This window comes from Prionailurus bengalensis, chromosome B3, assembly GCF_016509475.1.
Source record: "Prionailurus bengalensis isolate Pbe53 chromosome B3, Fcat_Pben_1.1_paternal_pri, whole genome shotgun sequence".
Classification (NCBI taxonomy): domain Eukaryota; kingdom Metazoa; phylum Chordata; class Mammalia; order Carnivora; family Felidae; genus Prionailurus; species Prionailurus bengalensis.
The window spans coordinates 114,457,635-114,485,560 of record NC_057355.1 but is presented as its reverse complement, the minus strand read 5'-3'; the positions used below and the strand labels follow the sequence as shown (position 1 = coordinate 114,485,560).

General features: G+C 36.4%; 1 protein-coding gene and 1 pseudogene across 3 annotated transcripts in view; one reads left to right on the top strand and one right to left on the bottom strand.

Annotated features, from left to right (window-relative positions):
- RAD51B (RAD51 paralog B) overlaps positions 1-27,926 on the bottom strand; it is a 646,020-nt gene that overhangs the window by 573,780 nt on the left and 44,314 nt on the right. The window lies entirely within an intron of this gene.
- Positions 17,769-26,974, top strand: LOC122467763 (annotated as a pseudogene).

Below are 27,926 nucleotides of genomic sequence, written 5' to 3'. Positions count from 1 at the left end.
TGACACTAAAAAAAAAAGTTCATTTAATTTAAAGTGAATAGCTACAGATCGGCATTGAGGACGGCACTTGTTGGGATGAGCACTAGGTGTTGTATGGAAACCAATTTGACAATAAATTATATTTTAAAATAAATAAATAAATAAATAAATAAAATGAATAGCTACCTATGGCTAATGGCTACCATATCAGACAACACAGTATTAGAATAAAAACTCAGTGAAGACAGGTATTTTTGTCTGTTGAATGAATAAATGAACGAATGCACACTCAAATAATCCAAAAGGTATATCTTAGAGAAATGTACAACACATGGTTAGAAAAGTATATTAGAGATAGTTTATATGGCTTTGAATACAAACAGCTTAAACTTTGCTACCTAATAAAGAACCACTGACATTTTCTTTTTTATTATTATTATTTTATTTACTTTGAGAGAGAGAGCATAAGCAGGGAAGGAACAGAGAGAGAGGGAGAGAGAGAGAATCCCAAGCAGGGTCTGCACTGTTAGCACAGAGCCCAATGCCAGGCTCAAACCCACGAACAGTGAGATTATGACCTGAGCAGAAATCAAGAGTGGACGCTTAACCAACTGAGCCACACAGGTGCCCCATGAACCACTGACATTTTATTAATAAAAGAAGCATAATAATTGTTTTAGGATAAATAATCTGGCAGCAGTGAGCAGGTACTGACAGGACAAAGTGTGGAAAAAAAGAGAAATGGGTAGCTAATTATAGTTGCTCAGGTTAGAGATTCTCAAACTTGACTACATCAGCCAAGACCCTATCTCCAAATAAGGGCACAAGCCCAGAGACCAGGGATTAGGACTTGAACATATCTTTTTGGGGAACACTCAACCCACTACAGACCTCTTCACAGTCTTAAAAAAGTACTGAGGTTCCCAAAGAGCTTTCTTAAATGTGGGTGACATTCATCCATATTTACCATATTATAAATTAAAACTAAGCACTTAAGCACTTATCTATTCATTTATTTCAAAATAACAATAATAAACTCACTGCATGTTGACTTAAACAACATGCTTTTATGAAAAATAACTATTCCCCCCCCCAAAAAAAAACCTCATGAAAAGAGTGTCAATGGTTTGTTTGTGTTTTTTTTTTTTAAGTTTATTTACTCACTTTGAGAGAGAGGTACATGAGCATACAAGCAGGGGAGGGACAGAGAGAGACGGAGACAGAATCCCAAGCAGGCTCCATCCATGCTGTCAGTGCAGAGCCCAGTGCAGAGTTCGATCTCGCAAACCATGAGATCATGACCTGAGCCAAAATCAAGAGTCAGATGTTGATCTGACTGAGCCACCCAGTCACCCCAAGAGTGGCACTGCTTTATGTGTTTGCAAATCACAACAGAAGACGGCTAGATTCTCATATCTACTTCTACAATCTATTGCAATGTAGAGTTTTGGTTGAAGTATCTGAAGATAATCTGGCCTCACACAGATATGTAGTTTAAAAAAAAATGAAGTGTTTCAATGACTTTTTCAGATAACAATAGACGTTATTCCTTGACAGTACACCAATACTCAACAAGTGGTCATTTTTTTAAAGATCTCCTACAACATGAACTCTGAAACTGTATCAATGATCTTTTTGTGCTGTTACATTAAAATCCATTTCTTTACTTTGCATTTTGAGTGGATATTTACCCAGGCATGATTCTATAATACCATGCATTGGTCACGTGACATATGTTCATTCTGTAGATCTTCCCAATGTTAACACATTTCAAATACGATCGATTTCATCAGAAAAGTCATTAAGTATTGGGAGGTTTTCCACATTTTTGTTTTTGCTTGAAATTTTTGTCATTGCTAATGACAAAATTCTGTTTGTTCATTTTGGGGAAAATTTCTACCAAATACCAAATTCTGAACAACTACATAGTTTGTCTACCAGTCATTTTTTTTTTTTCCCTAGTAAAAATGGTGTCCCACGAGGGGGAGGGGGAACAGCTAGCTCAGCCCCCAACTCAAACAGCTGCAAAAGTGTTATTCATTGAGACAACCATAAAACTTCAGAATGCAGGAGTGCCTTATGAGTATTTACCACATTGTCAAAAGAGTAATAATAAAACATGTACTTAAGGGGCAAGACCTAATGAAATTAAGACTCATTCTTTTTTTTTTTTTTTTTTTTAATTTTTTTTTTCAACATTTATTTATTTTTGGGACAGAGAGAGACAGAGCATGAACAGGGGAGGGGCAGAGAGAGAGGGAGACACAGAATCAGAAACAGGCTCCAGGCTCTGAGCCATCAGCCCAGAGCCTGACGCGGGGCTCGAACTCACGGACCGCGAGATCGTGACCTGGCTGAAGTCGGACGCTTAACCGACTGCGCCACCCAGGCGCCCCTAAGACTCATTCTTAAGTAAAACTAGACTTTTTTTCACAAGCATGTGGCAGTGAAGAATGCATGGATTCCTAATACAGTTTGTACCATGGCCTTAATTTGTGCTAAGGCAACTACAAGTGTACCCATCACTGTTTTTTCACCATCAGTGCAAATGTCTACACAGTGAAAAAGGCAAATAACAATTTAGTATAAATATGAAAACAATGACTTTGCACACTCCTGAAGAGCCCCAGAGACTACCTCCCCAGGAGTCTCCAGATCAAATTTTGAGGACAACTGCCATATATGTGTTCTTCAACTTTGATGTGCATCAGAATCACCTATGACCCCAAACTAATGAATTAAATATCTTCATATGTTGACAAAGCACCATTACAGTTATCTTAGGTGCACCAAAGGTTGATAACTCTTGACCTAGATGGTATATGATAGATAAAACTAGGCTTATAGCAGTGGGAATAAACAGCAGGAGATAGTTAGCAAAAACTAAAAGTCTTTACAGATAAATGAAGTGTGAGAATATGAAGAAAATTTAAAACACCAAAAGCTTTGAGTCTTGATTACTGAAAAAAATGGCGATACCATTAAGAGAATGAGAGAAGTCCTGAGGAGACTATAAGGAACTAGAGAAATAGGAGGGAAGATGTATTATTTGTTCCTAAATCTTCCTCAACAGAATTAATCCCCTCTTACTCTATGCTTTCACTAAATGTTGTTTTTATCTCCATTTTTAAACTTACTTCACTTAAAATTTTACTTCATCCTGCATTATATTACAGAGAGCTGTTTATATGTCAATCTCCCACTCAGTAGAAATTAAACTCCCCAAGTGCCTGAGTGTGCCTGGGAGTGCCAGTCCTGGGCTCAAACAGTATGATCTTGGAAGTGTTACTTAATCTCTCTAGACTCAGTTTTATCATGTCTAAAATAGGGATAAATGATCTACTTTTTAGGGTAACTGTAAGGATCAGAGATAAATTTTCATAGGAATTAGCATAATGCCTAGCACATAGTAAAACTCCATAAGTAACAATAATAAAATCAATCAGCATAGTTGCATTTCCCTTAAAAGTACTCCTTTTACAGCTAAGACTTTTTTGAGTGAATACATACCTTCAGTAATTCTCACTGTAAAGCAAACACATTAACAGGTCATTCACAATTAATTATAGAAACGATACCACAATTTGTGAACTGAATCATCCAACTTATCCTTTAGAAAAATGGGCAACAAGAAGTACAAGTGTATAACAGGTTTTGGTTTTTTGGAATGCCACATCTCATGCTGCATAAAAAGTAGAAGAAAAAAATCTCAAAATAAAATTCCTAGATTGCTAGTGGATTTAACTTACTCCTGCTATCCTTAAACCTCATATATACAGATAATTTATAATTTATGGCAGAGGAATGAAATTCTTTTCCCTATTTATGTAAATGAAATACACATCTGGTCTAAAAGACAGCAGTTTGCAAGAGTCATTTCATAGAACAGAATAGAAGGTCAGTACAAAACTCCATTTAGATGAAATAGAAACAGAGCTGAGGAGAGAATGGGAAGGGGTAATCCTAAGGGAGGTAAAATGCAACTCTCACAGCTGGCTTTCAGCCAGCCTGGCTAAGCTTACATCTCCTGACTTGCCAAAAATAACATTAGGGTCTTTTTGACCACAAGCAGTTAGGGCTATAGCTTTAGGTTTCAAATAAAAATAACTATAAAAAACTCTCCAAAAATATATCCAAGTGTGATAAGAATTTTTAAAACTCTATCATGATCCAATAAATGTTGTTTCTATTACAATCAGAAATGATGTGCATCCTACCCCCTTATTTCTATATGGCATGCATGAAGAAGGTTGTAACTCTAGAGAAAAAAATCTGGAGTGTCTTATCAGGATGCTTTCAGTTACAAGTTAATAAAAATCCAATTCAAAGTGGCTTAAAATAACATTTCTCCAGCTTCTGTACACATATCAATCATCTAGACATCCTATTAAAATGGAGATTGCGATTCAGTAGTACTAGAGTAGGAACTGAAATTCTTCCTTCCCAAGAAGCTCACAGGTGATGCTCACGCTACCAGTCCATAGACCACAACTACACTACCAAGGACTTAAACCATAAGGAAATACATCGACTAACATATCTGGAAACCCAGGGGTAAGACTGTTCAAAGATGTTATCAGCGCCCCAAGGCTTTTCTATCTCTCTGCTCTATCACCCAAATTGTCAGCTTCATCCTAAGGTTGAATATTTTCCTCCCTTACTCCACCAATGCTATCATTTGATTCTGAATCCACTGCATCAACTTTTCCTGCTTTTTGGAATCCTGTTATATTGGCACATCTTTAAAATCTTGACTGCATTCTGTAAAATGGCTTTCTAAGCTCCTGCATCTACTAGAATTCAGAGTAAAATGATAAAAAATAATTTCAAAATACTTTATCAAAATAAAATGACAAAGAAGTTTATTATTTCAGAATATATAAAATTATAGCATAATAAGAATAAGAATAGCAACAGGATATATAGTAGTAACCTAATAGTAAAGTAAGAAACAAATTCATATTGTGGGATATACAAATGAATAAATAAACGGTTAAAGAAATATGGCCTTTGGTCTTGAATCTATCTATCTTTCCAAGAAAGCAAAACTTGTCCCAGGTCAATTTCGTGGTACGTAAATTATACCTGAACAAAACTGTTAAAAAACAAAAACAAAAAAACCTTCCCTCTACTAATACAGAGCAACAACTTGTGAAGAAAAATGTCTATGAAAGATGTAGCCACATGTCACAAATGCCAAACATCTACTATTCAGTTTAAACAAAAATCAGTGTCACATAAATATAAAAAGCAATACCAAAAATGTGGACTGCCTGCTCTGATCTAATGTTGCTCTACGTCACAGAACTCCTGGACTCAGGAAATGTAATGTTCTCTGTAAGAGGTACTCTTTGCTAGTAAACAGAAAGTAAAAGCTGGAGTCAACTATCTGGGCTCAAAACTTGCACAACAGTTGTTCCTAGGAAACGCCTGGCAAACATCTCAGTCATAATTCACTAACAGATGAGACATTTTTAAAAACTATTAATACTTGAGAAATTTGATCATTTTACAGATTGGGCTCACTATTTCATAGGGATCTCATCTTTCATTTAGCACTAACATTGCAAAGGAAGAACTATTGTTTCAAAATCAGATCTATGATACCCAATATAAATCATTATACAAGACCATCTTCAGATATAGGTCTATGCTTTTCAACTTGAATTCTAATTGGTACCTAATCCAAGTCACTGCATAAACCTAGCACTACATAAATCTAGTGAAATGTAACAAATTAAACAGTATTATTACTCAAAATAGCCAAGCTACAGAAACAATCTAAGGCTCTGTCAACTGATGCACGGATAAAGAAGATGCGAATAAAAGAAGATGTGTGCATGCGCACACATACCAGAATAGTCTGTCATCTGTGACAATGTGGAAGAGCCTAAAGGACATTATGTTAAGTGAAATAAGTGAAATAGAGAAAGACAGATACTATATGATCTCACTTATATGCGGAATCTTAAAAAAAAAAAAAGGGTGGATTCATAAAAATTGAAAGTAGAATGGTGGTTAGCAGAAGCCGGAGTGGAGGAAATGGGGAAATGTTGGTCAAGAGCACAAGTCTTCAATTATAAGATGAATAAGTTCTAGGGATCTAACTTCCAACAAAATGAAAAAGAAATCTCTCTCTGCCCTCCAGGAATCTGCTTATTCTGGTTATTACTTCTCCTTTAACCTAATGGGTATTTATTTGCCTCAGAGAAGTAAAAATCTGGAAGCAGAGTCCAGAGCTGACATCCAGTGATATCAACATCCTTAGCACATTAGTTTATTACATCATGGGCACAAGATAGTTAGTTGCTGCTCCTTCAAGGCAAAAAGGGATAAGCAATGAAGGACCATGCCAGAACATCATTTCCCTTTTATCTGGAAAGTAAAAGCTTTCTTGGAAGCTTCCCTCTCCCCACTAATAAGCCTTCCCTTAAATGTTGTGGCAAACTGTATTTTCCAAAGAGGCCACGCCAACATATCCCATCCCACATGTTCTTTTTATGGTGTGACAGACACCTCTAAGTGAGAGGTCATGTCCTCTCCCTCTGAATCTGGGAGGGGACTTGTGACAGTGTCAACCAACAGAGTACAGCAGAAGTGATGCTATGTGACTTCTGAGGCAGGGTCATAAAAAGAATGCAGCTTCCATCTGGGGCTCTCTCCCTCAAGAAGCTCTCAGAACCCAGAGAACATGTTGAGACCACGTATGACTGTTCCAGCTGGGCCCCTAGCAGACACAAGCATTAACTGCCAAGCAGCATGAACAAGACTTCAAAGGATTCCAGCCCCTAGTCTTTGAGTCTTCTAACTGAGGCCTCAGACATCATGGAGTAGAAACAAGCTGTTTCGATTAGCCTTATCTGAATTCCTAACCCATATGAGAAACAATAAATGATAATCACTGTTTTAAGTCACTACTTTGGAATAATTTATTAAGTAGCAATAAAGAACTAAAACAGATATCATTGACCAGAAGTGGGTCACATGCCTACCCTCTACTGCCAAAGAACCCAGGAAATCAGAGAACCTGATTGCCATGAACTTTTACCTAAGTTGGGCACACTGCCAGTGAAACACAACCAGGGTTCTATTCACAAGGGAAAGATAGAAATGAGTACTGGGTAGACAACTAACAGTACCTACCACAACCACTCACTTAAAATTTATTATCTCCTACCTTATACCATGTTGATCTTTCCTTAACTATATGTCTTATAACCAATAACAGCAAAGACTATTTCATTACAAAATCCTTTAAATGGTGGTTACTCTAAAAATATTAGCTATTTAACTTCTGAAGGGAAATATTTAGGTTACACTAGAGAAAGAATTCTAGATCCTAGAAACTGTGAGGTTCTGTGCATTTATTTCAAAATGCACAGGAAAGGTTTTATAACTTTTTTCTATAGTTTTGTTTTCAGAATAATTTCTCTGGAAAAATGCTGGAGCAACTGAAAAAATGAATAAGCTTTGAAGATCCCTTTTGGTATACAGACAAATACCAACTGACCCCAGAGTTAGAATGAGTCAGCACAATGGTGTCTGGAAATCCTGCCCAGAGCTGGCCAATATAGGCACTGCCCCAAACCTTTATGTAGAGATAAACATTGGCGCAGGCTAATTAACAATTGCAGAGTACTTTGTGGGGCTCCTGGGTGGCTCAGTCAGTTGCGAGTCCAACTTTGGCTCAGGTCATGATCTCACTTTTGTAGGTTCAAGCTCCACATCAGGCTCTGTGCTGACAGCTCGTGGCCTGGAGCCTACTTCAGATTCCGTGTCTCCCTCTCTCTCTCTCCCTTCCCCACTCATGCTCTCTCGGTCTCAAAAATAAATAAATGTTAAAAAAATGTAATTTAAAAAATTGCAGGGTACTTTGTAAACATAAAATGTTAAATATTTATTTTTAAATAGTCATATCGATTTAAGACTAAATGATAACTTACTCGTAGTAGAGCAGGAACCTCACTATAAATCCCAAAATGTACTAATTCCTAAGTACTCCAGATCACTCATGATTTTTACTGAGTCACTGCCTCTATTTCTTTCAGTAATAAGAATAAAAATATAGAAACCAGACGTTATTGCAATTATAAAATAAATCTTAACATTAGTCAGAAGACATTCCAAAATTTCTATTTTAGCTTATCAGAAGTTAAATGCATTATCTGAATTTTGAAAACCCTGATTCATCATTCAAAAAACTGAAGCTGGTAAGAGTCACTAATTCATGTTCAGGTGGTTATAAAAATATCAACTAACATTCACATAGTACTTCAGAATTTACAAAGTCCTTTCATAGATATATAGATACAGATATAGATATAGATATAGATATAGATATAGATATAGATATAGATATAGATATATAGATAGTCCTATATAATTATTACATACAAAAGTGCTTTGTAAATTGTAAAAACCTCTATAAAGTTTAGTAATCTAGCAATATATATTTATTATTATTTATTTACTAACATTATTAGTAATAATAATATTAAGCCTTATGAAGCAAGAGCTTTTATCCCCTTTCTACAAATAAGGATACTAAGGCTCAGAAAGGAAAATTGACTGATCTACAATCACAAAGCTAGTTGAAATGCATTTGGTTCTTAAAATCACATTTTCTGACTTGAAGTTCTAGGTACTTTCTACTGCATCACACTGTTTCTACAAGATGTTTACTTTTCAAAGCTTGGTTGCAGAGACTGGAAAAAAAGGTAAAAGGAGAGGTCTATTGTTGGACAGAGAACTGTCATGTCCAAAGCTGTGGGGCAGGCCAAGCTCATGCTCCTGGACAACCAAACAAAAACAAACAAACAAACAAAAAGAGGTTCATTCAATAATAGTCTACGAATGAAATCAATTTTAGTATATTTAAGGTAAGAGCATTAAAAAAACTTTTCAGGGACACCTGGGTGGCTCAGTCGGTTAATTGGCCAACTTCAGCTCAGGTCAGGTCATGATCTCATTGTTCATGAGTTCGAGGTCTGCATCGGGCTCTGTGCTGACAGCTCAGAGCCTGGAGCCTGCTTCAGATTCTGTGTCTCCCTCTCTCTCTGCTCCTCCCCTGTTCATGCATTGTCTCTCTCTCTCAAAAATTAATAAAGATTAGAAAAAAAAATTTTAATTAAAAAAGCATTTTTAATTAAAAAAATTTTTTAATAAAAAAAATTTAAAAACTTTTCACATTACTACATTTTCAGCATTTCCTTAAAATACTGCACTTTGGTCCTCATCACTACAAGCATTGCTTTATTCCAGTTCAGGCCAGAGCTATTCCTCCCTTAAACATATACACTAAAGGTCCTTTGAGTCATGATGCTTATAAAAACTACCTCAAGTTGTAAGTTCCTAGGAACTTTAAATTAAACTCGTGAACAGCCAGTTTTACTGGACACATCTGGCCATGAAACTAAAATGTCTCCTGTCTAGTCACAGCACGCATTGAGTTTTCATGAAATATCTCAAAGCAGAATCTTAGGAGGTTGTCTGAACTTCAGATGTTCCCCAAGAGAGGTCCAAAATACAATTACTTAGGAATTATTTTCCTAAAACAGCATACTTATCCCAGGACTAATGCTACAAGTTTGCCAATTCCAGCTTAAGAATACAGAAACCCAACACATCTTTAGCATATTCACTGGCAGATAAAAGGCATTAATGATACTCTTAATATACACGTATGATTTATACGTAGGTAAAAAAGCAATCAAAGCTGAAAAAGCAATCAAATACTTGTAAGTCTACAAGTATTTCTCTTTCTTGAGATACTAATACCACTAACATAAAGGTACCTCCACAGTTACACTTCCACACAGCAATCAAAAAAGCATAAAGCAAAGTGTGAGACTTTCCATTTAAAAAGGCTTGGAAGAAATCATTCTGAGTATTGAACAGCTTTTAGTATAACAAAAAGCAACGAAGCAGAATAGTTTTCACTACTGCATTTTAAGAAGTAGTGTTCCATTGTGAATAAGAACACATATGTTAAAATCAGACAGATCTGAGTTCAAACCCTACCCCTTCCACTTACTAGCCTTTGTGATTCTGGGAAAGTTAGTTAATCCTTATATAAGCCTTACACTGTAAAACAGGAATAATACAACCTACCTTACAAAGTTACTTAAAATGTTAAACCAAAAATGTTTGAAATGCACTCACTACAACACCTGAAACAAAAGTAAATATTCAATAAGGTATAGTTATTTATTATTAACAGTCTTTCAAGACTAGAACAATTTCAACAACTACTTACTTTTGCCAGTAAACCAATTAACACAAACTCTGAGATACTAAATAAAGTCCCTGATCTTGAAAGGGATGTCAAAAACCAAACATTTAGGATCAAAATTTAATTTTAGGGGCACCTTGGTGGCTCAGTGCCCAACTCTTGATTTTGGCTCAAGTCATGATCTCACGGTTCATGAGATTGAGCCCAAAGTTGGGCTCTGTGCTGACAGCACAGAACCTGCTTAGGATTCTCTCTCTCTCTCTCTACCCCTCCCCTGCTCTCCCTCTAAAAAAATAAATAAATACTTTAATTTTTTTTAATTTAATTTTAAAAGAAGCTTAGGTTTTCAAACTGTTAATGGTAAGAACAAGGGCCCTGCTGTCTTTTTAATCCTAAACATTTTTCTCTCCTATGACCATCAAAATAGGATTAAAGAGCAATCATTTGATTTAAATGTTTTCTTTTAATAAAACATTTCCCAGCAGAGACTGAATCAACATTAAGAGAATCAAAACAAATAGAAGAATGTGAATTTGATAAGGTTATATCTTTTTCAATATCAAGGATATAAACAAAAGGCAAAAAATGGGCAGGGAACAAACTGTTCAAATGAGAAATATCTAACTTTTAATATCTTCTATTTTAAATTATCTTATTTGTATTGGAAGACAAAACCTTTAAACCACAGATGTTACATATTTACATAGACTCTTCAATGCATGGAAAATTTTTTAAATCTTACAGTTAATTAAGTGCCCACTTAAATTTTTGCACTCAATAAAGGAAAACATTCTAACTAGGGTAAAGTTGTTTTCTGTTTTAAAACTAAAACTTTGCCTAAGATGTCAAACTCTATTAAAAATTATGAACTATCAGAGGAATAAATTTACTAACTTAATAAACTTGTAACAGGAAGAAACTTAGCACGTCTAACTCCATATTGCTTCTATTTCCCTTGCTGCTGTGACCTACAGCTTAGGAACTTCTGATTAGCATTGTACATAAGTATGTTAACCATTGAAGGAATTTTGCTTATGGCAAAAACTGCTTTTTTACCCAAAACCTATCTCACTTGAGGAGATAAGGAAGTATGTACAGAAATGACTATGCTATGCTTAAGATTTACAGGAACACATGACCAGATTCCTATACTGAAAGATCAACTGACCAAAGATAAAGAAGTTACATGACCATCCTCCAATGTCTACAGATGTCAGTCACATTTTGACTCCAACCCCCAATGCTTCTGAACAGAGCAGGATGTGATCAAAGATATACTTTGAGAAAAATTTATAGCAGTGGTATGTACCTATACAGAAAAGAGATGAGCAGACCAATGCAGGGCCACCTAGGTGGCTCAGTCAGTTGAGCATCTAACTCTTCATTTCAGCTCAGGTTATGACCCAGGATTGTGGGATTGAGCCCCACATAGGGCTATGTGCTGGGTGTGGAGCCTGCTTAAGATTCTTTCTCCCTCCCTCCCTCCCTCTCTCTCTCTCTCTCGCCCTCTGCTCCTCTCCCCCACTTGCTCTCTCTCTCTCTCTCCTTCCCTCTCAAAAAAAATAAAATAAAAATTGTTTAAAAAAGACCTTAATTGTTTAAAAAAAGTAATAATATGAGAAAGATGTAGCAAGTGATATTATTCAATCACGCAAATGATTTCTTGAGGGGTCTTAGACAAATGACCTCATTTGTCTGCATCCCTGCTCTCACTTGAAAACTGAAGTTTGCCACTCAGCCACAACCTTAAGATTCTCAATGGGAAAATTCTACAAACACATCAAGGCACTGTATTAACAGATATAAAATAACACTAAAGACTATGACCTACAACTTGCTTTCATTTCTAGCTTTTTCTTAGCAACATAACTTTGGAATTATGCTTATGCCTCATCAGTTTAACCACTATCTATCTGTCTCCAAAAAAAAAGCAATCCCTTTCTGAATAAGAATGTACCGAAAGGGAAAGGGTCAAGATTAGACATGATAGGGGCACCTAGTTGGTTCAGTTGGTGGAGTGTATGACTCTTGATCTCAGGGTTTTGAGTTTGAGCCCTATGTTGGGTATAGAGATTACTTAAAAATAAAATCTTTACAAAAAAAAAAAAAAAAGATGAGACATGACAGAGTTTTAATAGAGCCTACTAAGGTCTAACTACCTGCCTTTATTTCTCTCTTTGTAATCTATAGTCCCAAGTAAAGGACAGAGAAGGGGTACAAAGCTCCTTACATAACTGTTAGAAACAAAAAGAGAACAGTGGACAAGATACAGGTCTCCCCCATTATCCAAAAGCATTCCTATGAAACCCTTCATAATGCAAAAAGGCATAAAGTGGAGAAGCAATTACTATTAATGTATATGGAAAAAGTTTTGAGCATTCCCAGATCCAAAAAATCACCTCTCTTAGGTTTTCTGATACCTTAGGACAGACACATCTTGCTAACAGATGCACAAAATAAATTGAGATAAAGCACAGATGCTCAAAGACACAGTTCAAAGCTCTGGCAGCTTAATACTGAGATGGTGAGTGTAGTTCTCGGGGAAGGAGTTGGGCAGCGCCACTCTCTCTGGTCAGGTGCATGCTGCCTCTATTATAAGGGCTCGCTGTAAAACAAATGTGGAATGCTATTTCTGCTTTTCATCTTTTTTCATAAAAGTGAACATCCTCTTCAGATTTCTTTCAGTTACTTATAGAAGGCTTAAGGACAATGTACAGTGCCTAGCAAAGAGTTTTGCTCACAATTGCTTAAGATGGAATTAAAAAGAAAAAGAAGACAGTATGAGATACAAAGAATAAGTGAGTTAAGCAGGCATTAAGAGGGTGCAGGCAGGGGCGCCTGGGTGGCGCAGTCGGTTAAGCGTCCGACTTCAGCCAAGTCACGATCTCGCGGTCTGTGAGTTCGAGCCCCGCGTCAGGCTCTGGGCTGATGGTTCGGAGCCTGGAGCCTGTTTCTGATTCTGTGTCTCCCTCTCTCTCTGCCCCTCCCCCGTTCATGCTCTGTCTCTCTCTGTCCCCCCCCAAAAAATAAATAAAGGTTGAAAAAAAAATTAAAAAAAAAAAAAGAGGGTGCAGGCAGTAATAGCATCCATCGGCAAAACAGCTAGGATACAACAGTAAAACATGATTTTTCTGTCTGAGGAACTTACAGCTTTGTGAAGAGGAAAATTTGGAGGAAAGAGATAATATACACCATGCATCTGGAATGACGTAATACTCAAATTAATAAGTAATGGCTACCTTTTACTGAATGTGTCAAACACGGTGCAAAGAACATTACAGACATTATCTCATTTAATCCTCACACCCCCATGAGTCAGATATTATTATCCCTGCTTTTCATATGGGAAACTAAGACCTGGAGCTAGGATAAATAACTTGCTCAGGGTCATAAAATCAGCAAATAGTGGGGCTATGATTCAAACCAACATCTAAGGCCAAAGCCACTCTTAACCACCAGGAACCAGGCTGATGATACTGAAGGTGATGGGAAGTAAGCAGATACTGAATAGATTTTGAAATGTAGCCAGCTAGATTTGCTGAAAAATGAAGAGCAGGGTATAATTGAAAAGGTGTTAGGTAATATCTATAGAACCAGATGACTATATCAATGAGAGGCAATGCCTTATCAAAAGACAATCCCTTTCTGGCCCCTACTTTCCTTCTCTAGATACAACCAATGGGCATTTCTTTATGAGCTGTGAGAGCCAGTTCATAAAGCATATAAAAGCACCCCAACCTACTCTCCTTTTTAACTTTCTATTTTGAAATAATCTTAGACTCACCAAACAGTTGCTAAAAGAGTAGAGTTCCTATATACCCTTCAACTAGCTTCAGCTAATGTTAACATCTTGTGTAACCATAGTACAACTATCAAAACCAATAAATTACAAGTGATGCAATACTAGTAACTAAATTTTGCCAGTTGTGAGTAATTGCAAATAAAGTTTCCATAAATATTCTTGCACATATCTAGTGATGCCCTATGTCTCAGGGGTCCCCAGGACCATGCTCTGGGAGATGATTCACTGAAAGGACTCACAGGTCTCAGAAAAGCTGTTAACTTCAGTTATAGCTTTTTAGAGCAAAAGGATACAGACTGAAATAAGCAAAGAGAAAAGGAATATGAGCAAAGTCCAGTAGAAACCAGGCACAAGCTTCCAGGTGTCATCCCACAGTGGAGTTGCATGGACATGCTTAATTTCCCCAGCGATGATGTGTGACAACACGTGTGAAGTGTTATCAACCAGAAAAGCATGCCCAAGCCCTGGTATCCAGAGATTTTACTGGGAGTCAGTCACAAGGCATCTAGGACCTGCATGACTAACCACAGCTTTCAGATTCCAGTCCCCATAGGTGTTCACCATAAATCAAATTGTTTGCATAAACTATCTGATCCAACTGGTACTGTGTGGTCCAAGGCCTCCAGCATATGAAAACACTCTTCTAGAAAGAATATTCCAAGGGCACCGAATTTGTCTCAGAGACAAGAGCCAATCTTTAAGATACGCCTTTCTCGGGAATGTGCTGGGTTTGGGCAATTCACACCAGTTAATTCTTTCCTACACAACCTATGAGTGCATTTCTGAGCTATCTCATTCATTTTAACAATGGCATGATATTGTATTCTCTGGATGCACCACCACTAATTTAGCCTACTTATTAAACTTTAAGCTGTTTCTAGCTTTTGGCTTCTCTCAACACTAAAAACAAAGTTTTAGAAGTTATAAAGAGCTACACAAAAGAAAATACAACTTTCTGGAATTATTGTCAGTAATGATACACAAAGGTTTAGTCTAGTATGAGTTTTAGTCACTTGAATGAATAAAAGGGTAGCTTTCAGAGTAACTTGATTTCAATTGTGAATGAACAAACAGAAGGCACTTATGGAAAACAAAAAAAGTTGTAAAGGACATTTCTCATTGCATAGAAATCCTATAGTGTTTGCTTTCGGCAGTTATAGGAAGTAATCAAAGTAAACCAAAAATCAGGGGCACCCTGGGTGGCTCAGTCGGTTAAGCATCTGACCTCAGCTCTGGTCATGACCTCAGTTCATGTGTTTTAGCCCCGCATCAGGCTCTGGGCTGACAGCTCAGAGTCTGGGGCCTGCTTTGGACTCTGTGTCTCCCTCTCTCTCTGCCCTATCTTTGCTAGTACTCTGTCTCTCTCTGTATCACTCAAAAATAAATAAACATTAAAAAAAATTTTTTAAGTAAACCAAAAATCACATGAGCATACAATAACATTACACAATAACAAACTATAGCTCTAGAGTTTTGATAACTTTTATATATATATATCTAGAGTCTAGGATTCTTATTTTACAATCAGAAGGCTTCATTAGGCTTTCACAATAAATGCCAAGTACTGAGTTTTTATGTTAATAAGAATAAATGTCAAAATTAGGGGTACATACACTCTCCCCTATCCTGTAAGCCATAAACATAATACTCTAATTTTGTAACTAATAAAGCCTTAATTATTTTAAATGTATGGGCCTAGATGCCTATTTTTTTTAATTTTTTTAAGTCTGTATTTAAATTCCAGTTAGTTAACTTACAATGTAATATTCGTTTCAGGTGTACAATTTAATGATTCAACACTTCCATACAACATATTTTTTTCATTTTTAATGCTTATTAATAGCTAAGATAAGATATAACCCTACAAGATTAAACTTACTTTGCATGATGGGACAGCTAAAGGTAGAAAAGAAGTCCTGGGCACCTGGGTGGCTTGGTCGGTTAAGCATCCGATTGTTGATTTTGGCTCAGATCACAATCTCACAGTTGGTGAGATCAAGCCCTATGTCAGGCTCTGTGCTGACAGTGTGGAGCTTGCTTGGGATTCTCTCTCTCCCTCTCTCTCTGCCCCTCCCTTGCTCATGCTCTCTAGAAAGGAAGGAATGAAGTCCTGGCCCATGTGAAGTTTACCAATAAACTGAGAAAAAAAGAATGTATTTTTATGCTTTTGTCAAATAGTAACAAAATGCTTAACCTTACAATATGTGCCTCACAAAAAGAGAAACAAATAATTTCCACTACTTAATGATTTAAAACACTTACGTCTTTAAAATAAGAAATACACATATTTTAATTCATTTTTCCGCAAACAGCTTTAAACATTTAAAAAATATTAATATTTTGAAAAAAACTTTGTTATGCAATAAATTAGAGTAATGCATATTCTTAAAAGGCACATAATCAAGAACAACAATCAAGATGACAACAACAGGAAAATTGGTTATAATCACATCTCAGTAAAATAGTTTGTATTTTAACAACAACTTTCAATGAAAATAAGACATTTTCTTCTTAGATTGTTTAAATAGTATATCCAAATTTTTCTTGATATACCACTTTTCTAAGTTCACTTATTCCCATATACTAGTCCCATATATATGGTCCCATATACTAGTCCCATAGACGTATATGTCACTAGTTCCCATATACTAGAAAATATTTATACCATATCAAGAAATAAAGATAGAACAAGATAGAAGGGAAAGAGAAAAGAAATTTCAATGCTATTCATATACTAACAATTGAAATTAACTTTGTTGAATTCTCAGAGTACCTGGGTGGCTCAGTCAGTTAAGTGGCTGACTTCAGCTCAGGTCATGATCTCACAGTTTCCAGGTTCAGGCTCCGCGTCAGGCTCTATGCTGACAGCTCAGAGCCTGGAGCTTGCTTTGAATTCTGTGTCTCCCTCTATGTCCCTCTCCCGCTCGTGCTCTGTCTCTCTCAAAAATAAACAAACATTTGGGGCGCCTGGGTGGCGCAGTCGGTTAAGCGTCCGACTTCAGCCAGGTCACGATCTCGCGGTCCGGGAGTTCGAGCCCCGCGTCAGGCTCTGGGCTGATGGCTCGGAGCCTGGAGCCTGTTTCCGATTCTGTGTCTCCCTCTCTCTCTGCCCCGCCCCCGTTCATGCTCTGTCTCTCTCTGTCCCAAAAATAAATAAACGTTGAAAAAAAAATTTAAAAAATAAATAAATAAATAAATAAAAATAAACAAACATTTAAAAAAAAAAAACTTTGTTGAATTTTCTGAAACACTAAAAATTTAGACCTTGGCACTTTGTGCATTTTTTGCATCTGGGTTGGCTTGTTCAAAATACAATTTGAAGCATTTTTTAAGAAGCATCTTGAAAGTTAAAAAAAACTCCTTTTAGGGGCGCCTGGGTGGCGCAGTCGGTTAAGCGTCCGACTTCAGCCAGGTCACGATCTCGCGGCCCGTGAGTTCGAGCCCCGCGTCAGGCTCTGGGCTGATGTCTCAGAGCCTGGAGCCTGCTTCAGATTCTGTGTCTCCCTCTCTCTCTGCCCCTCCCCCGTTCATGCTCTGTCTCTCTCTGTCCCAAAAATAAAAATTAAAAACGTTGAAAAAAAATAAATAAAGTTAAACACACTATTAACTTAAAAAAAAAAAAAACTCCTTTTATCAATGTATTTTTATTCCCCTTTATTCAAATAGCTTATAAAACTCTAAGATGGAAAACAAGACAAATTAACAACATGGCTAGCATGGCATATTATAAAGGTTAGTATAAAAAACAAGGCGGGAATGTCAGCAGTAAGCATAAAAAAATCAAATTATGTTCAAAAAAATAAAGAAAAATATTCAAATGGATGTAAATATTATATATATATGGTAAGTATATTTTTATAAGCCTTAATTATAAATTTTTTTAAACTTTTCAGGTCTCTTCACAAAACTCTTAAAATTAGTTCCCTCCTCCGTAAACAATAGGTGCATTACCAGTAACCCATACTAAAACTTAATCATCATTTAATAAATTACTTTCCTTATTCAGCTCAAGAGATAAAACTTTACTTTCAGTTCTTCTTTGCAGATGTTGAAGTTAGTATACAACTCTGTGATATTATTTCAGGGTCCCATATATACTCTTTTAAAAATTAAGATATAACTGACATCTCACATTATATTAGTATCAGGTATACAATATGATTCAATAATTGTAATTTTATTAGCTGTTATTTCCTAAATATTACTTGTCCATAGTATGAGGCCCTGGAAATCAGAGAAATAGAAGACATAATCCTGTCTTTAAGAAGTCGACAGTTCAGGGGCACCTGAGTGGCTCAGTCGGTTGGGCGTCCAACTTCAGCTCAAGTCATGATCTCACAGTTGGTGAGTTCGTGCCCCACATCGAGCTCTGTGCTGTCAGCTCAGAGGCTCTGTGCTGTCAGCTCAGAGGCTCTGTGCTGTCAGCTCAGAGCCTGGAGCCTGGAGCCTGCTTTGGATTCTATGTCTCCCTCTCCCTTTGCCCCTCCCCCACTGGCACTCTCTGTCTCTCAAAAATAAATAAATAAAAACGTTAAAAAAAAAAAGAAGTTTATGTTCATTATTATTCTGTAAGTCTCAGAGAAAAAGATAATCCCACTACAGAAAAAAGTACCAAAACTGGCATCCAAAAGATCTTGCATTCTACCCATTAATTGCCCTCTCCTATGCTAAGTATCCTTGAACAAGTCAGGTCATGCTCAGCCTGTGTCATCTGTAAAATGAAGGAGTTAATCTAAGTGACCTTTAAGACCCTTTTGGCAAGAAAAGCCTATTATTTTAATCTGATACATAATTTACAATATGTGTAATAACTATTCTGTGTATGGTAATTAGAAGTCTGTGATAACAAGGCAACATAAATAACCATAACCACAATTTATTTTATGCGAGCAATATTTAAATTCTTCTCTTATGTTATTTCCAACCAGTATCTACAAACAGTTTTAGAGTGTTCTGGTTTTTTTCCAATACTAGGATGGACACACTTTTAAAGACAAAGATTCTGCATCATACATCCCAATAGCAGAATGTCCCTTACACCTCAGCCCCATAAACTACAGGAAACAGGATTCTGCAAGACTTATAGAACTGCATTCTCAAAACATAGTCTGTAAATATGTTCAATGGTCTGTAAATTCTGAGAATTTTTAAATTTTATGTCATTTCAGTGATGGCCTCAAAATATTAGTATAGACACTTTATAAATGAAAACTGCAACATGATGTCAGTGTCTGTTTTCAATCAAGTGATGCCAAGTCATATCACACTAATTGTCAGGGACTAATGAGAAAAGAGTAATGGCAGACTTTAAATGTATATGCATTCACACCCAGGTGACGGCCAAATGATGTCACCCTTCCCAAACAGAAGAAGGTTCTAGAGAGAAAAGAGGTGGGAAAGTTGAGTCACCATATGACCTACAGGAGAATATGTATATGTATACATAACAGAAGAATATGTATATGTATATACACATACATATATGTATACATATACATATTCTCTCTCCCTCTGTATTATATACATATATATATAATCCAAAAGAACCTGTGCCATAAATTAATTTATTTACATTGCAAGCAATAATTTGATTTAGCAAATCATCATTAACAGCACAGTAATTAATTTGAATGGTACTGTATTGTTTGTAAATGCAACCCACATTTATGGTTTCATACTGTGATTTGATACAAAAAGTCATTAGCTTATTTCATTAATTCTTTATGTTTCTGTAATATTAAAATAAAACCGAAGTCAACACTGGGGGTTCATGAAAATATTACTTGCATTTAAAATTAGATCAATACCTGGGTGGCTCAGTCAGTTAAGCGTCCAACTTGGGCTCAGGTCATGATCTCACGGTTCATGAGTTCGAGCCCGAGTCGGGCTCTGTGCTGGCAGCTCAGAGCCTGGAGCCTTCTTCAGGATTCTGTGTCTCCCTCTCTCTCTGCCTCACCCCATTCTCATACTCTGTCTCTGTCTCTCTCAAAAATAAATAAACATTAAAAAAATGTTTAAATAAATTAAAATAAAACTAGGTCAATGCCTTAAACTAGTTGGAGGAAATACTGCTTTTATGAGAGACTGCTCTATTCCCTTCCTCCTAATTCTATAAACTTGTGGACTTGTGGTAGCACTAGCCCTGGGTGCTTAGCCTAGAGAGAAGGGAGAAGGGAGATGGGTGAGGAATTGGGGCTGAAAACTATGACCCGTGGATCAAATCTGGCCCTCCATCTGTTTTTGTAATCAAAGTTTTATTGAACCACAACTATACCCATTTGTTTGCAAATTGTTTACAGTTATTTTCAAGCTATAATGGCAGAGTTTAGTAGTTGCCACAGAGACAGCATAGCCCACAAAGCCTAAAATATTACTATCCAGCCCTTTACAGAAAAAGTATGCCGACATATGGCCCAGATGAGCTAATAGGGCAAAATGAGAATAGACCACTAGCATTTGAAAGTCCTGAAGCAAGCAAGCAAGCTATTTCTGGAAGAGAGATAAGACAGTAAGATTCTCTCATGGGTAAAATGAAGGTGTTAAATATTAGTTATAAACTTACAGCTTTCTTCAACTAATCATTTGTTAAGCTGTATGTGAGGCTCTGTGCTAAGTATATTTAATTCAAAAGAACAACTAGTTTCTACTATCAGAGCAATACTTTTAAGTACCCTCCTCTAACTTTTCTAAGGATCTATTGAAGACTGAGCACTATACCACTGTTTTAAAGTTGGGCAAGTCCCATATTTACATATTAGAAAACTGAAAGATGGCAAAGTTATTAAGTTACAGTTATACGGTTAATAAATGGAGGAGTCTGAATTCTAACCCAGATCCATTTGACTCCAGAGCCCATGCTAAAAACTAGTGTAAACTGTAATTCTTCTAATACTATGGAAGTCTGTGAGGAGAAAAAATCTTCTCACCCAAAACCCTCCAGCAAGTAAAGACTCCTTGAGGTTAAGTTTTGGCATAATTTGATTTTTCAGAGACAGAAAGCCTCCAGAGACATTTTTTAAAAGGCAATAAAAACTCTAAGAGAGAGAGAGAGAGAGTGTGTGTGTGTGTGTGTGTGTATCCTCTACTGCTTACATGAAATTCTGTGAACCAGAGCACTATTGATCTCACACATCGAAACAAAATTTACCCCTAATGTGTCTTTATTAAGGTACACAGAAGTCTACTGTTCTAATGCTTTATATGCATTTAAAAACATACATAAAATAGAGGTTTTAGAAGTACAAGGTAAAAAGTAAATATGGATGTTTCCAATGTTTTATTCTAACACCTCAATGTATCATCTTACGTCCACCATATGAACAGTCTGCTTTGGAGATTAATGATGAAGAAGACAATGCTTTACCTTCAGCAAGTAGGGATAAGATCTAAAATGCAAATGAACCAGAGACCTAAGATGTTGATGAAAATAAATTTGGTGAAATGGTGTACATGATTTGTTTCTTGTTAGAGGAAAAGGGCTAGAACCACAGTGTAGTGGTTATTCTACTGCATATTCTCTGAGCAACTGTTTATATCTCTCATAATAGTATCAATGAATTAGGTACACTAGGCTTATGGACAGTATGTATTTTTTTCATATTGAGCCTCCTAGGCTGCCATACTATAAAATAAATCCTTCTTAATTTGAATACACTTAGCATAGTACAAGTTTACCCCCTTCACAAGGCTGTAAGACTTTAGCCATATTGAAGTAAACAGCTGTCTTCTGTAGACAATGAAATAAGTGATCTAGTCAAATACATCTAACATGTACGCAGGGATTTGGTATCCCAGTAATATCAAAGAGATGAACATAAATGTTATTCTCTATTACCTAAACTTTTAATTTTTTTTCAATATATGAAGTTTATTGTCAAATTGGTTTCCATACAACACCCAGTGCTCATCCCAAAAGGTGCCCTCCTCAATACCCATCACCCACCCTCCCCTCCCTCCCACCCCCCATCAACCCTCAGTTTGTTCTCAGTTTTTAACAGTCTCTTATGCTTTGGCTCTCTTCCACTCTAACCTCTTTTTTTTTTTCCTTCTCTCCCCCATGGGTTTCTGTTAAGTTTCTCAGGATCCACATAAGAGTGAAACCATATGGTATCTGTCTTTCTCTGTATGGCTTATTTCACTTAGCATAACACTCTCCAGCTCCATCCATGTTGCTACAAAGGGCCATATTTCGTTCTTTCTCATTGCCATGTAGTACTCCATTGTGTATATAAACCACAATTTTTTTTTAAACCACAATTTTTTTATCCACTCATCAGTTGATGGACATTTAGGCTCTTTCCATAATTTGGCTATTGTTGAGAGTGCTGCTATAAACATTGGGGTACAAGTGCCCCAATGCATCAGTACTCCTGTATCCCTTTTACCTAAACTTTTAGAGGAATCATGTCCATGAAGTCCCAAGAAATTAAATAATTATGGAAACATTTCAATTAAGTAGTAAAAATAGACCATGTGTCAATTGAAAACTTGTATCTGCTACCATTTTGTTTTAAGACAGGAACATGAACTAAAGCTTAAAATATAATGATACACTTTATCATGGTGAAAAATAATGTGTGTCAAATATGGTGAAAATCAATCAGATATTTCACAAATGTCATAAAAGAGAAAGCTATAGAAGTCCCTAGTGTGATCAATCACAAAAGCTTTAAAAAAGATGTTAGTATAACAAAACGTCAGAGGGAGAAATGGCCCTGCCTTTGTCTCCTGCAGCTTACACATGCTCTGGATATTCTCCTCCTGAGTTACTACCTGAAAATCTCAAAACTTTGAAAGAGGATTCAAGTCACTCATGGCCACCAAATCTCAGAACTGTAACATCTTTGGGGGCCCTAAAAGTCCCTAAAATGTATAATTTTATGTGCTACATACTACTCCTTCTTCACTCCATGAAAAAAAGTTAGTGAAGAGTATTCCCTATATAAACTACTCCAAAGAGCTTCTTTTTGTGACTCTCCACAAAACTAATAAAATAAAATACCTAGATCTAAATCTTGACTGAGATCATAACATCTTGTTATACAACACTAATAAAAAAAAGAACAAAATAAGGCCTTGAGAGATCAGTTTTTCTTCAAACTTGAGGGAGGATATTTCTTCTCACATGCTTCTAAATAAACAACTCATCTCCAGAAAGAAGGCATGAATTTAAAATACAGGTTACTGGGGTGCCTGGGTGGCTCAGTCAGTTAAGTGTCCAACTTCAGCTCAGGTCATGATCTCAAGGTTCTTGAGTTCAAGCCCTGCGTTGGGCTCTGGGCTGACAGCTCAGAGCCTGGAGCCTGCTTCAGATTCTGTGTCTCCCTCTCTCTCTGCCCCTCCCTTGCTCACACTGTCTGTCTGTCTGTCTCTCTCTCTCTCTCTCTCAAAAATAAATAAACCTTGGGGTGCCTGGGTAGTTCAGTCAGTCAAGCACCCGACTTCGGCTCAGGTCATGATCTTGCAGTTCATGGGTTCAAGCCCTGCATCGGGCTCTATGCTGACAGCTCAGAACCTGGAGCCTGCTTCGGATTCTGTGTCTCCCTCTCTCTCTCTGCCCCTCCCCCACTCATGCTCGCGCTCTCTCTCTCTCTCTCTCTCTCTCTCTCTCTCTCAGAAATAAACATTAAAAAAAATTTTTTTAATAAATAAAGAAACCTTTAAAAAAATGTTAAAATACCAGTTACTGAATTAACTTTTGAGGTTAAAATTTTGAGGAACCCAAACTGAGACATTTCAGCTTTTTTAAAATTTGCCTCCACATTTTCATTATTATTTATATTAATATTTATGTTCATTCACATTTTCAGCGGTCATTAACATGCTGGTAGTGTTCATAAACTATCCAAATAAAATTAATTCTATAGACAAAAAAAATTAGTTGAAAATAAAAAAGGAAACACATTTCAGAAAGAGGAATTAGCAAGAGGCTAAGGATCAGTTAGGTTATGTTTCTTACCTTTAAGTCTTAAGCAACTTGCCTTTATAACTCAACTGGATAAAAACTACAAAACTGATTTTGAGGCTACTATAATGCAACATGAAATAAAACTTTAGGAATTTGACATTGACAAATTCTGAAGACAATAGCAATTTTTTAAAAAAAAGACTGTTAGGCCAAAGCTTGAACTGCTAAAATAAAGTTTACTGATTAAACATACTTGGTAATTCTCTTTTCCTTGAGGTAACAGAAAGTTAAGACCAGAAAAGAAAGAATCATAAAAGATCCTCTAGCATAAGTGTTTCACTTGCTTTTTGTTGTTGTTTCTTAAGGAAAAATTAATGTATAATTAAAAAAACACACTCTGTTTGGGTACACAGTTCTGAGTTTTGACAAACTCACACACTCATGTAGCCACACTACAATCAAGATATTGACCATTCCCATCATGCCAACAAATTTCCTCATATCCATTTGTTTTATTTTAATGTTTACTTTTTGAGTGACAGAGAGACAAAGCACAAGTTTGGGAGGGGCAAAGAGAGAGGGGGACACAGAATCTGAAGCCGGGTCCAGGCTCTAAACTGTCAGCACAAAGCCTGACGAAGGGCTCAAACTCTCAAACCACAAGATCATAACCTGAGCTGAAGTCAGAGGCTCAACAGACTGAGCCACCCAGGCGTCCCTCCTCATATCCATTTGTAATCAATCTCCTCACTTTCCCGCCCTGGGCCCCTGAAACCACTGACCTGATTCTCACTTTCATAGTTCTGCCCTTGGCAAAATATCATAAAACAAATCATATAAAATGTAGCCAGTTGAGTCTGGCTTCTTTCATTTAACACAGTGTTTTTGAGACTCATCAATGTTGTTTATATCAGTAGTTCATTCCTTTTTATTGTTGAGTGGTATTCTGTTATATGAATGTTCCATTATTTGAGTATGAATTTCTTTATCCATTCACCAGCTGATACACATTCATGTCATTTCTGGTGTTTGGTGACTGTGAATAAAACTACTAAAAATATTTTCATACAGATTTTTGCAGGGATATATATAATTTCTTTGCATATAAAAACATACCTAGGAGAAAGGTTGCTGAGTCACATAGTTAAAATGTTTAACTTTACAAAAAATTGCCAAAAGTGTTTTCTAGGGTGGCTACACCATTTAGCATTTCCATCAGCATGGATGAGAGTTCCAGCTGCTCCACACTTTGATCTGTATTTGGTATAGTCAGGGTTTTGGTTTTTGGTTTTTGAGTCATTCTAATAGGTGTGTAGCTTCAGTGTGATTTTAATTTACATCTCCCTAATGACTGAGCATCTTTTCATGTGCTTATTTGCCATTTGTAGATCTTCATTAAAGTGTTTATTCACATCTTTTGCCCATTTAAAAAATTACACTGACAGTGAGTTTTCATATTTCTATCTCTAGTTTACCAGTCCTTTAACATGTAAGTCATACAAGCATTCATTATCTGCCAGACTGTGGCTTGTCGCTTCATTTTCTTAAAAGTGTCTTCAAAGAGTAGAAGTATTAATGCTTTTTATGGCTCATGTTTTTTGCATCATCTAAGAAATCTTTGCCTCGTTCAAAATGACAAAGACTTTCTCCTGTGTTTTCTTCTAGAAGTTTTATAGTTTTAGATTTTATGTTACAGTGGGTGATCCATTTGGAATTAGGTTTGTGTAATGGTACAAGGAATTGGTCAAGGGTTGCTTGTTTTTTACAGATATCCAATTGTTCTAGCACCATTTGTTGAAAAACTACCCCTTTTCTATTGAATGACCATAACTTCTTTGTTCAAAATTAACTGACCATCAATCTGTTTTCTGGACTCTATTCTGTTCCACTGATCCGGGAATCTACCCTATCATCAATACAATGCTGTCTTAATTACTGTGGCTTCATAGTAAGTCTTGAAATCAGAGAGTGGAAGTCCTCTATACTCTCTTTTTTATAAATTGTACTGCCTATTCTCAGTCTTCTGCTTTTCCACATAATTTCACAGTCGCCTTCTTGATTTCTACCAAAAAGCCTACTAGGATTTTGATTAGGACTGTGTGTTAAATACATAGATCCATTTGAAATGAAATGACATCTTGACAGTATTGAGTCTTCAGTCCATAAGCATGATATGTTTCCATTTATCCAGATCTTCTTTGATTTGTCTCATCAATATTCTGTAGTTTTCAACATAAAAATATTACATATATTTTGTTGTATTTACCACTAAGTATTTCATGTTCTTGGTGCTCTTATAAAAGTCAATTTCAATTTCCAATTGTTCATATCTAGTAGCTTTTGGTTTTTGTGTTAAATCTTTGGGTTTTCTATTAAAAATATATCATCTAAGGTGCACCTGGGTGGCTCAGTCAGTTAAGCGTCCGACTTCAGCTCAGGTCATGATCTTGCAGTTCATGGGTTTGAGCCCCGCATCAAGCTCTGTGCTGAGAGCTTGGAGCCTGAAGCCTCCTTCAGATTCTGTGTTTCCCTCTCTCTCTCTGCCCCTCCCCAATTCCTGCTCTGTCTCTCTCTCTCAAAATTAAATAAACATTAAATACACACACACACACACACACACACACACACACACATAAAATCTATGAATGAAGGCAGTCTTATTTCTTCATTTCTAATCTGAATGCACTTAAATTCTTTTTCTTGCCATATTATAGTGGCTAGGATCTACAGTACATTGCTGATCAGAAATGGTACGAGTGGGCTATCTTCCTTTCTGACCGTGATGACCTGCCCACAAGAACATGGCCCTTGGCAAAGGACCTCCTGCACCCATCCCTGGAAGAGAAGAGGAAGCACAAGAAGAAACACCTGGTGCAGAGCACCAATTCCTACCTCATGGGTGTGAAGTGCCCAGAGTACTACAAAATCACCACCGCCTTTAGCCATGCACAAAGGGTGGTTTTGTGTGGGAGGTGCTCCACTGTCCTATGCCAGCCAACAGAAGGAAAAGCAAGACTTAACAGAAGGATGATCCTTCAGACAGAAGCAGCACTAAAAGCAACCTGAACCAACATGAGTGGGAAACAATCCAATCAACAGATTTGGGATTTAAAAAAAAAAGAGTGGGCTTTCTTATCCTTGCTCCCAGTCTTAGGAAGATTGTACTTTACCATTAAATGTAAGTTAAGTATGATGTTAGCTTAAGGTTTTTGCAGATACCCTTTATCAAGTTGGGAAAGTTCCCTTCAACTCCTGCTTTGCTGAGAATTTTCATCATGAATAGTTCTGATGAGTTTTGTTGACTGTTTTTCTTTCCTGCATCTACTGAGATGATCTTTTTTTAATACATTGATGTGATCAGTTTTATATTTTAATGTTGCATTTAAAATCTACCTTGCATTACTGAAATAAGCTCCACTTGGTCCCTTCTTATTTATTGCTGAATTTAATCTGTTAATATTTTGTTAAGGATTTGTGTGTTTATGTTTATAATGGACACTGGTGTATAGTTTTCTTGTACACTTTCTGGAAGATTTGTAGAATTGACATTTCTCCCTTAAATGTTTGGTAGATATTACCAGTAACACCATTTGTACCTAGACTTTTCTCTGCGAGATATTTAACTACAAATTCAATTTTTTAAACAGATATAGGATTATTTTCATTATTTCTTCCTCAAAGTTTGCATCTTTCAAAGCATTTGTCCATTTCATCTCAGTTATCAAACTTAGTGGAATAAAGCTACTCATAACATTCTCTTATTATCATTTAATACCTATAGGATCTATAATGATTTACCTCTTTCATTCCTGATACTACTAATTTGTTTCTTTCTCTTTTAGTTTCAGTAAAGCTTTATCAATTTTATTGATCTTTTCAAGGTACTAGCTTTCTATTTCATTGATTTGTTTTCTCTATTGTTTTTCTGTTTTCAGTTTCATTGATTTCTACCCTTATCTTTATTATTTCCTTCCTACTACTTATTTTGAATTTAATTTGTTCCTTTT